Below are 12,880 nucleotides of genomic sequence, written 5' to 3' on the forward strand. Positions count from 1 at the left end.
AAGCTGAATATGCCACTTTGGAGTGTGGTCTTCAGCAGTGTATCAAGAAGGGAATCAAAAGACTTATCATCAAAGGAGATAGGTTGTTGGTCATTCATGCTATTTGGAAAGCCAAGAACCCTAGATTAAAAGAATGGAATTTTCAAATTAAGAGGATGCTACATAGATTCCAAGAAGCCCAGATTCAGCATGTGAAGAGAGATTTCAATCAAGCTATAGACGCACTAGCAAAGAAGGGGTTGGGCAAGGATCTAGAAGTGCATGCCATCACTGTAGCCCATCCTAGATATATTAGAAGGGATAATTTACAAGACATTGAAGATTTCTTGCACACAGGTCTTGTACGTGCAAATTTGTCTAAAATGCAGAAATATGGTTTTATAAGAAAGGCTTTACAGTACACTATTATGAATGATAAGTTGTATATGATAGGTAAGGACCTGATTTTAAGGAGAGTTCCAAACAAGGAAGAGATCTTTTTTATTAAAGCCTCCTACCATGAAGGGGTCTGTGGAGGACATTTTGCCTTGAATCTGACATTAAGAAAAATCTTAATTGATGCTGGATATGTCTGACTAGGCTTGAGGAGAGATGTTTATCACTGGTGCAGGAGCTATGAGCCCTCTCATAAATAAGGCATAAAGGTGTTGCATTATGAGTTGAGGAAAGCTATTGTATCATATGGGGCTTTTGAAAAGTGGGGATTGGATGCAATTGGTCCTCTGCCCATTACTGCTAGGGGCAAGACCTATATTTTGACTGGAGGGGACTATCTGACCAGATGGATTGAAGCCAGATGCGTGAAGCAAATAAATGCTAAAGTGGTTGTCAAATTTGTTTTTGAAGATATATGTGCCAAACTTGGTATGCCATTCGAGCTGTTGACAGGCCAAGGGCCCAGACCAAGGGCCCAGATTCAGGGGACAGATTGTAAAGGAGCTCATGCAAAAGTTACACATCACACATAGGTATTCTACTCCTTACTATCCACAATGTAATGGGCTAGTAGAGAGATTCAATGGAGAGTTTTGCACAATTCTAACTAAGTGTTTGGAAGAGCATCCCAAGCAGTGGGATTTGCATGTTATCTTAACACTGTGGGCTTACAAGACAGTTGTCAAATCAGCTATACTGAATTTTCACCTTACCATCTTGATTTTGGGAAGGAGGCTATTTAGAGGTCCTAGGGAACCCACGTCCTACAAGACCCTCTACCAACAGTGTAGCCCCTACTTTGGGCAAACCCAATCTCCTCAAAAAACCTCTCACAACTCTCTCCTCTCTACAACACACATGCACCAAAAAATAGTTCTCCCCCACACAAGCATGCAAAATCTCGACTCTCTTCACAGCTTCCCACCGCCTTGCATTGTTTTCCTACCTCCTTCTATACATGAAAGTACTCTCCCGTCAGTTCACTGGAGTCAACGACTAGTTTTCATTTTTTTGAGAATGACTATGCTGTAATCCCTAGCTTCTAAGATTTCCAACCATATTCCACATTTTATATCTTATTCTTGGGGTCTTAGGTAGGCATCTTCTTTGGGCATATTTCGTGAGCATGAAAAATCCTATCATAGCTTGCCCAACCCCCCATGGTTAGAGCATTTATGCTCAACCACATGCTGTTCGTTCATCAAAACAATCGTCAAAGAAAGGTACATTCAAATCTCAACAAGAATCCGCTGCATTTACTAGAGCATCTGCCTTAGTAGGAGGCTTGTGTCCAGCATCTGTAAATCTTTTTGGATTGTCATAATTCTGCTCCAATATGGCATTGACTCTTATGGAATGCACCTAATCATCCAAGTCAGTTAGCTAATAGGTACCATTCTCATATATGTGTACAACCTTGAAAGGACCCTCCCACTTAATATGGAATTTAGTCTAAAAGGTGTTTTCCAATCTCTTGTTATATCTGAGCACCAAATCTCCTTCTTTGATACCTTTGTCTTTGACAGTCTCATTGAACTGTTGAGCTCTCTGATTTTTTAACTGAATACAATGGTCCAAAGCTTCCTCTCTCTAGCTAACTACAACACTGTTGGAACTTGGACTGGCTCAAGCTTTTCTCAATAATCCTTTGTAATATCTATTGGTGGTAGTTTGCAAAGTATAGTTGCAGCTTTTGTTGTTGTTTGCTATTGATCTTTGTGAAGTTGAGAATATAGGATTTTTGTTGGGAATAATTGTGTGGAAATCCTTTGGTTTAATAGTTTTCTCTTTTGTTTGTTCAATCCCCAAATCTAAGGGGTATTGGGTTTTATAATTTAAAATTTTAAGATAAATTTACATAAATACATTTACAAAATGGGTTTATTTTATATCAATTAAAAAAAAACCCATAAGTCCATAAAGAGAAAGGGGCCATTTTATTCATGAATAATTTATAGGTAAGGGGTTTTTTAAATACCCATGGAAGGCATGTGATACATAGGGTTTCTTCGCAGTGCACTCCCCGAGAAAGCTGCATTGTCCACTAAGTGATTGCTAGCACACTTGATTTTATCTTTCTCAGAGAATCTCTCCCCTGAAAAATAATCATTAAGTTGGCTAATCCACGTGAGAACTAGCTTTGTACCATGTAGGTAAGAAATCCTTCTTGATGACCTTTTGAAATTCCTTCCAAGATTTAGGTTTGTGCTTGTTGGTTCTAGTCACGTTCCACCATAAAGCTGCACTGTTTCGCCAAGTGATTACTAGCACACTTGATTTTATCTTTCTTAGAGAATTTCTCCTTTGAAAAGTAATCATCAAGTTGGCTAATTCCTATGGGAAATATTCCTTTCTAATTCCTCCCTGCAACTATGCTCACTGACGAGTTGAGCCTGAAGAGCGTTTAGCTGGTCTTAAATGATAGGAGGTTGAGGATGGGTATCCATTGTAGAGGATTTGAGGTGGAAAAGAAACTTTAGGAAAATGCTTTTTAAGTGGCTTTTAAAATAAGGCCTTTACGTACTATGGGCCCCAAAAGCTTATGAAGCTTAATCAAGCTTATAAATAATCCTCACTATGAAAAAGAAAAAGAAAACATCTTCTTCTTCACAAATGGCGGGCCGACCGTCAATTTTTAGGAGTCATGAGTCCTCAAGATTTTCTGTATGTGAAGGGTTGATTAGGGGTTTTTGGGCATGAGAATTTCATCCATGATCTTTGATTTGAGAGCCAAGGCTTGTGTTGAAATTTTAAGCACCATGTAAAAGTCGCCCGCAACCGTCCAGATTTTGAAAGTGGCTTCTTTGATGCTCTTGAGAATTGGGCGTTGATCTCCTCAACCTAGTGAATTTGTGTAAACTAATCTGAGAGAGGGCAAGGATGTAAGAAAATCACCTTTTGAAGAAGAGGCATGGTTTTTTTATGGATGGCAGTGGTTTTGCATGAGGTTTTGTGAAGTGTTTTGATTTGGCCTCTTATCCTTTGGACAAAGCCTTGACACACTTGAATATTCCTTTTGCATACCATGCTCTTGAATGTGGCCCTTGGTCCCAATTCTCTGATACCAATGTCATGATCTTTTTACTCCTCAAAGAGAATTACCTTAACACAAATACACAAATGTGAACATAGACATGGCTTTTAGCAAAATAAAACACAAAACCATAGCACGAAGAAAGTGCAAAAAGTAAATCAACATCACCATCAACACCTTAGTGGGTGCAATCCCCCCCCCATGCATGTGGCTCCCTCTCCACGACATGGGTATTTTAATTATATTGCAAAATTTAGCCCTTAAGCCAATAATGGAGTGCACGTATAAAATTGGCTAGGCACTTATCCTATTTACTCCTATGTGTCTTCCACTATAAACTGTGCACATACAATTTAAGTGTCCACGCCCATACACAAAAGGGGCGGATAAAATATATACATCAAAATCATGGTGCACTGCCATAAAATAACCATACGAAATAATAATCCGAGTTGACACAAAATAGGATCCTCCACGTGTGACACACTCGCACCGCTCATCACCTATCTCATAAATGTAAACATATTAGTTGTTTTAATTAATCGTTACACCTAAGTAATTAATCCCAATATGAAACGTTAATAGGCACAAACACACACACTCACCACTTATTACACTTCGATGAGAGTATCCACTATACATATCATCTAGCATGGTGTGTCTTTTGCAAAACCATTTGTAACACTCAGATCGTGTGGTTATCTAGAATAGTCCACTTATTACACTTTGATAACACAGAATCGGCAAGCATGGTACTACTTGTTGCACTTCAATAATATACACCCATCTAGCATGGTCTCAACCTTATACCAATAACACTAGTGTTTAATGTGGGGTCACCCCACGATATTTAATGTGGGGTCACCCATGCATGGTACACTATCGTCACCATGAGCCCCCCATTTAGCGAAAGGGTGGACATTATGTAACACCCGTTGGCTAATTAGACTTAATCACTTGAAACTCACCAAAATTTATATGAAAAAACTATAATAAAACTTTGTTGGGAGAAAAAACTCACCTTAGTTGCAAAAAGCTTGCCAAAATGTCATACATATGCTATTACAAATGGCAAGCATGGTGGATGTAAAGTTAGAGGACTAAACCAAGAGGGTAGGCTTGTAGGCCAAAGTTGTTGAAGTTGACATCTAGCTCTTGCTACTACTGGAAGCAAAACAATGCCATCATTCTAGTAGCAAACAATGCCATCATTATGGCGGGAAGGCAAAGAGAGAAATTCATGCGATTGAGCTAAAGTTTGGGAGAGAGCATAGCAACCCTTCGACAGTGATGTGTGTGGGTTTAGTAAATGACTTCTCGTTCCTCTACCTTTGGCCTAAGCTTTCTAAACTTGTGATGCATCCTTAATTACATGGCCTTCTTCTAAATCTCACTTATCACTTTTGTACACTTTTGCTACTTGAACATGTTAATAAGAAATGAAATTGATGCTCATCAATTTTGTATGCTTTAGCTACTTAGACACGTTGAGTAAGAAACGAAATTGGTGCTCTTGGATTCTATACACTTTGCTACCCACAAATGTTCAACAAAAAAGATTTGCTCTAGAGTTAATAATCTTAAATTTGTAGAAATTTTTTGCGACATTTGCCTATATTGTAAAGCCTAGAAGAAAGGGAGCTAAAGATGCCAAAATAAAGAGATTATATAAAGTCAACAATTATAAATTACATTTGCAGAAATCCTTTGAGGCATTTTCTTATATTGTAAACCCTGTCCCTTTTGCATCTATCAACTGCATATTATGCTATGCTTACTACGTTGTGATTATGTGGGACAGACGGAGCAACATTTATGGTCTAGCTTTCGATAATTTCATCCCAAGGTTCCTTTGGAGGCTCTTTTTAAAGTTGTTTAAGGGCTATGGAAGCTCTTCAAATGTCATTTTGGACTACCCAACAAAGCTCCCAAAACAACAACAAATGACCCTGTCCCTTTTGCATCTATCAATTGCATATTATGCTATGCTTACTACGTTGTGATTATGTGGGACAGACGGAGCAACATTTATGATCTAGCTTTCGATAATTTCATCCCAAGGTTCCTTTGGAGGCTCTTTTTAAAGTTGTTTAAGGGCTATGGAAGCTCTTCAAATGTCATTTTGGACTACCCAACAAAGCTCCCAATAACAACAACAAATGGCCCATCACCTAGATTTCCTCCACAATAAAAAGCTTCGCATTGTGTTTCTCTCATACTTTACTACTTAAAGTAGACTCTTATAAGCTCCACCATGATATCAATCATCTTGTCTCATATATGCCTGGTCTCTTAAGGTTTGTATTTTGTTTCCCTCATACTTTATTACTACTTTATTACTTAAGGTAGAATTAGTTTCTTTTAAATAATTATCAATTGGTGTATTTTTTTCTCCCATATCTTTCTCACTCTCTTGTATCTCTATTTTAACTTAACAATATTTATATATGCTTCACCATCTTTAGGCATTCGAGATAGCAAGATGGAAACAAAAAAGCATCGAAAACAACAAGTTCGAGCTTACATCAACATCTAAGTACAATATTTATAATTTGAGATGAGAATTGTACCACCTCCGTATTTATAAATTGAGGAGAGAATTGTGCAACCTCCATAAAGGGTAAGAATTTTTGAGAGGCTTCTTTTATATTCAACAATCAAAACATCTATCTTCTTTCTGACAATAATTTTAAATTTTAACAGGTATAATTCTAATACTATTTTTGTTTGTGTGTTGATGAGCAATCAAAATCAATTTTTCGTACTGCCATCCCATAAACTTATTTAAGTTTCTTCATAGTAATGCTAAAAATGAACCGTCAACCTATTAGTGCCTTGTAAACGTAGATTGATTTTAACAAAAGACTTATGTGTTTTAATACAAGTGATTTATGTGTTTTAATACAAATGATTTCTAGATCACATGATTTTGTCTTGGTCTACACTTGAATCTTAGGAAACCTATAACATTTGTTCTCTCTAAAAATTGATTGTAGATCTACTTTAGACATTTGAGTGTAGTTCACATTTTTTATGCTTGGAAAACCAATTGGAGCTATTAACATTACCATGACCAGAAGTAACATGTCCTTTTTGTTTGGTGGATTGTAGGCTCCACCATGTGATTTTTTAAATTTAAAAAAACCCAATTATGAACCTTTGATTTTGAAGAGAGAAGGTAAAAGTTTTAGAAATCAAAATTTTTGAAGGTTTTTTGCAACTATAATTGTCACGTAGGCTGTAACGCCTGTGATGATGACCGACGGCAGACCGGATGGCCATGTCCGGGATTCAGTGGGAGAGGACGCCCATGCGGAGTCATGGGCGGCTAGGCTGGTGTGGACGGCAGGCCACACACTATATAGCCTGGGGGATGAGGGGCAATCCTCATTCTTCCTCTATGGCTGGGTGGTGAGCCAGAGGCCGTCCCCTCTTGTGGTAACGCCCGTAGCGGCGTTACAGGTATCTAACACTGGTATCAGAGCGTGGTTCGATGGGGTCGTCAGGGTCCGCACGTGACCGGGGGACTGGAGCCCACTCAATGGTTTTCAACCATTCATCTCCTCATCCTTATCTCCAATGGAGTGTGTGGAGGGAGGCGGCCAGAATTGAAAGGAAGATTTTTGAAGGGAAGAACTCTCTCTCTCTCTCTCTCTCTCTCCCCGTCACACACAGCAACAAGCAAAACGCAGGTAAGCAATTTTCGTTTTGTTTTTTTTCTCTGCGTTGAAATTGTCTGCGAAAGAATTCGTTGAAGCTTGTGTGTGGGGGGGGGCGGGACACCAGCCCCACTGTCTGCGAAGCAAATTTGGTAAAGAAGGGAAGTCGCCTAGTGCAACGTTCTCTACTGTGTGTTGTGTAGAGAGTAGGGTGAAGACCAGCCCCACGAAAGAATGCTGAAACGCAATACTGTGTGTGGGGGTGGGGGGGCGAAGACCAGCCAGCCCCACGACAGTCTGTGGCAATGCAACTGTGTGTCTGAGGGGGGCGAAAAGAATCTGCGTGTCCTTACGTGTGCGTCGTCTGAGGGGGGTGAAGAGCACCCATGTGCCGTCTGAAGAGCCTAGGCAGCCAGCCCAAGCGGCCAGCCCAGTGGGCGCAGGCCAACCAGGCGCGCAGCCAGCCCAAGCGGCCTAGGTGGCCAGCCAGGCCAGCCAGGCGACGGCGGCAGCCAGCCAGGCGGCGGCCAACCGAGCCAGGCCAGCCAGAGAAGCCGGGCCAGCCCATCAGCGGCCAACCAGAGAAGCCAGGCGGCGGCCAACCGAGCCAGGCCAGCCAGGCGACGACCACCAAAGAAGCCGACGGCCAGCGTAGCCACAACGCCAGCCAGGCCAGGGGGCCGGCCAGCCATCAGCGGCCACTAAAAAAGAAAGAGAAGAAGAAAAAATTCATTTTTTTAATATTTTCATTATTCATTTTTAATAAAATTAAAAATGAAAGTAAATTCACACGGATCCTCTCTCTCGGCTCGACTGGGAAGGGATAATCTCGGCAAGGGATAATCCGATGTTTCTGTTGTGTATTTCTAGTTTATTGCATGGTTACATTGCAAAGTAAATAAAAATGTCTGCCCGTCCCAGTGTGTCCCCACCCACTAGTCCGGTAGGTTTTTCATGACTTCTCTCCTCGGTCGCGGGCCTTACCCCGACGAGTTGGCTGGCCTGGCCGTAGACGCCAGGCCGTCTCCCGTTCGGAAGGGTGCTCTCCGAGTACGTCTCGTGACCCGCAGGCGCCTTCCATGTCTCGTGACCCTGCCCTTGACCTTGGCATGCTCGTAGAGGCCGCCGACCTGGCTGACCCCGCTCCGGCCGATGAGCTGGATTATATGGACACTGACGTCGCCGAGGGGGACGATGACCTCTTGGCAGACCACGACTTTGACCAGTACCTTACTGACCCTGCCGACATCCTCACGGAGACAGAACGCTCTAGTGGGATGTTTAGATATGTTAACACGCAATTGACGACCTTACAGAGGGTCCAGGATGACGTTGTCACGATGCTGCAGGGCATCTCCACATGCCTAGACGTGTTGTCCGCTATTTCGACATCTTCTCCTCTTCCTCGTGATAGACGCCTGCCTGCGACATGCGTGAGCACAGCCTCACCCGTGGTCCCGGGAGGACAGGCTGCAGTGCCTGCGGGTCGCCCGTAGAAGCAGCTCGGCGTTACTTGAAGATTTTAAGTTGCCTAGTTTTGGCGGCGAGGAATGAGAGCGTAACAAGGATTCTGTTAATATGTTCTTAGCGAAATGGTCAGACATTCATGAGCTATGTAAGCAGCCTAGTCATGTGCAGCCCGTAGAAACTAGTTTCTTATTGTCTGGCAAGGCATACAAGTGGTAGATGAGTTTTACCACTCGCCCTACCACTTGGGCAGCTTTCAAAACAATGTTTTGAAAGGAGTTTTTGCTAGACAATGAAGAAGAGAGAAGTTGGGATGCGTGGGACAAGTGTTCGATAGAACACAAGACCCTCACCCAGTACATCTACAGAGAGCTCATACTCAAGTTGAAGGGAATCCCAAACATTGAGGGGCTTCAAACGAGGCCTAACAAATGATTATCTTGAGTATGTAGAGCCCTTGCAGCCTAAGGACCTCTCTCAGGCCATCAAGTATGCGCAAATCTATGATCACATCAAGCGCCGTGGTGCGCGAGATGGGGCAGGGAGATCAGTGGATTAAAAAAAAAGAGGTCGGGGTTTAAAAGAAAGGGTTTCCGTAGAGTATGTAGAGCCCTTGCAGCCTAAGGACCTCTCTCAGGCCATCAAGTATGCGCAAATCTATGATGACATCAAGCGCCGTGGTGCGCGAGATGGGGCAGGGAGATCAGTGGATTAAAAAAAAAGAGGTCGGGGTTTAAAAGAAAGGGTTTCCGTAGAGTGAAAAATCAAGGGAGAGGACGGAGGGGAGTCAGGAGGTCGTTGGTCTAAAAAACCAAGACCCTTCAAGAAAAAATGAAGTTCTGAAACCCACAAAAAGGAGCAGTACTTGCAAGCACAAAAGGAAAATCGTTGCTTCAACTACAATGAAGTGGGGCACAACAAGGCTGATTGCCCAAAGTTAAAAGCAAGCACTAGTAGCAAGGCGCCTAAGAGCGATGGTAAATCCTCTAGGTAGTTGCACACGGTGCAGACGCTACCTCTCAGTGCCGGAGAGTTCAGAGAGGTTACGGTGAGTCACTGTGACGAGCATCACGCTTGTTCAGTGACACAAGCTATGTGGCAGCCTAGTGTTGGTCCGCATGACATGGTGCGCATGTATGGTACCATAGGTGGCCGTAGAGTCATTGTCTTTATAGACGATGGGGCTAGCCATAACTTTTTGAACTATTCATTGGTCAAGAAGTTGAAATTAAAAGAGACCGCAAGTGATCATGAGTATACCATTGGTTATGATAAAAAGGTATGGAATACCGTGGTCTTGGGAGTCCCTTTGATCATGCAGGACTATGAGGCCGTGCTTGACTTCCAGGTCATACATTTGGCTAGAGCACATGTTTACTTAGGCAGGGAGTGGCTGTATAGCCTCGGTCCTAGCCTAATTCGGAGTTATTTACACAACACATTACAGTTTGAGTCTGGGGGTAATATCATCACCCTATAGGGAGACCGTAGTGTCCCCTTTTCACCACTTATATCATCGCTCAAGTTATGCCACGTGGTCCGCAACGGCCAGGTAGCACAAGTATACGCTTGTTACCCTCTTGTAAATTCTGTTTCCGTAGCTGAAACTGAAAGTAATGTTTGCATAGACAAACATGGAAAACAAAGCCTTGGAAGAGACCCACTATTTTCTGAAAACCCTGTTTGGCATGCATGTGATGATGAAACAACAAAGTCCAAGGCAAAAGAGACTCTAAAAATAAAGTACGTAGATGCTTTGAAAAGTTTATTTGCAGGAATTTCAAGATGTCTTTCCTACAGAGCTTCCAGATGGTTTACCACCATCAAGGGAAGTAGACCATGGCATCAAAGTTATGCCTCGGTCCAAACCAATAAGCAAGCCTGCTTATAGGTTGAGCCACTCCGAGGCATAGGAGGTGGAAAAGCAGTTGACCGAATACTTAGAGAAAGGGTTTATTCGCCCTAGTTCGAGTCCTTGGGCATCACCGATTCTTCTGGTAAAGAAGAAAGACAGTTCTATGCGCATGTGCATAGATTATCGGGCTCTTAATCAAGTCACGATTAAGAATAAGTACCCTATGCCACGTATGGACAAGTTGTTTGATCAACTCTATGGGTCGAAATATTTCTCTAAGATAGACCTGAGATCTGGGTATCATCAGGTTAGAATTAAGGTCGAGGATGTTGCGATGACAACATTCAGGACACGATTCGGTCACTTTGAGTTTTTGGTTATGCCGTTTGGGCTAACCAATGCTCCAACGACTTTTATGACGCTGATGGACAGTGTTTTAAGTCCATACTTAGGAAAATTTGTAGTAGTTTTCCTATATGATATTCTTGTGTACAGCAAAACGCGTAAAGAACACTTGGCACATTTGCGATTAGTGTTCCAGTTATTGCGACAACACAAGCTATTTGCGAAGGAGAGAAAATGTGAATTTTTTGAAAGAGAAATTCACTATTTGGACCACATTATATCCGCCCATGGTACGCGGATGGAACTTGAGAAAGTGGAAGCTATTCTCAAGTGGCTAGCCCCGAAAAATCTCGAAGAACTGCAGATTTTTCTTGGCATGTCGGGGTTTTACCGATAGTATGTAAAGGACTACGCAAAGATCGCAGTCCCGTTAACGGATCAGTTGCGCACAAAAATAAAGAATATATTTTGGGAGGGAGACCAACAAAAGAAGCTTCGAAAAACTTAAGGTAGCCATAACAGCTGCACCTGTTTTGACTATAGTTGACCCTACTGAGCCATTTGTCTTGGAGACAGACGTTAGTGGTGAGGCCATTGGAGCCGTGCTTTTGCAAAGGGGACGCCCTGTTGCATTTGAGAGCAAGAAATTAGATAGGGCTCAGCGTAACTACTCGGCTTACAAGCGAGAGTTACTGGCCATCGTACATGCACTTAAAAAGTGGAGACACTATTTATATGGTGCCACTTTTGAAGTACGTACGGATTATGAAAGCTGAACATGGCTTTCGAGTCAAAACGAGTTGAAAGGTCGAAAAGCTCGGTGGGCGGAGCTCCTACAGGAGTTTGACCTTCAGATTTGCTACCAAAGGGGTAAATATAATGTTGTGGCGGATGCGCTTAGCCGCATGCCACAAATTAATGAGTTAAGCTTTACGGTTTTCAAGAATGAGTTCTTGGAATCGCTCTGTGGCTTGTGTGAGCATGATCCTGTCTTTACAGAGGTCTGGCGCGCTGTACGCATACGCACTTTGTCACAGTCGCGCCCACCTTCCTCGCCGGCACGTAATGCTAGTCCGGAGAGACTGGCCGTAGGTGCGGCGGGTAGCGAAGTGAGAGTTAGTCCGGAGAGGCTAGCCGAGTCTTCGGGGTATAGTTTTTGAGCCGGAGAGCTCAGACGTAGGCCCTTCATCACCTTTGTTTTCTGACACGGTTTCAAAGGATGATGCTAAACTTCGTCGGGGGGGAGAAGTATGCTAACTACTCCATTGACGACGGGTACTTACTCTACAAGGGTAGGGTGTGTGTACCAACTATTGGTGACTTTCGAGCATGCATTCTTAGAGAAAGTCACGATAGTCCAAGTGCTGGTCATCCCGGGATACAAAAGACCTATGCACTAGTCAAACAACAATTTTATTGGCCTAGTTTGTTCAAGGACGTCCAGACTTATGTGCTGCAATGCAATAAGTGTCAGGTCAATAAGCATGAAAGGCTAAAGGTTGGGGGCTTGCTCCATCCTTTAAGCATTCCTCAAGGGAAATGGGAAAGCATTTCCATGGATTTCATCACCGGTTTACCCACGACAAGTCGAGGGAATGACTCGGTCTAGGTGGTGGTGGATAGGTTAACCAAGATGGCAAAATTTATTGCCACCAAGAAAACGATAAATACGCCAGAGTTGGCAAAACTCTTTATTGAACATCTCTACAAGCTATATGGCCTGCCCGCAGATATAGTGTCGGATAGAGATAGAAAGTTCAACAGTCATTTTTGGAGGGAAGTCTTCAAAAAGTTGGATACTACTCTGAGTATGAGTACGGCAGATCATCCGGAGTCTGATGGTCAAACAGAAAGGGTTAACCAAATACTCGAGGATATGTTGCATTCTTATGCAAGTAAGAAGCAATCAAATTGGGAAGAATATTTGCCCATATTGGAGTTTGCTTATAACAGCTCCAAGCATTCAGCACGACGACTGGATTTATACCATTCATGTTAATGTATGGATTCCAGCCGAGATCTCCAATGGCTGTAGGCCTAGAAAAGGAGAAGATTCAATCTGTCAAGGATTTCCTTGAAGATATG

Source organism: Cibotium barometz, chromosome 49, assembly GCF_041138505.1.
Source record: "Cibotium barometz isolate CiBa-2024 chromosome 49, ASM4113850v1, whole genome shotgun sequence".
Classification (NCBI taxonomy): Eukaryota; Viridiplantae; Streptophyta; class Polypodiopsida; order Cyatheales; family Cibotiaceae; genus Cibotium; species Cibotium barometz.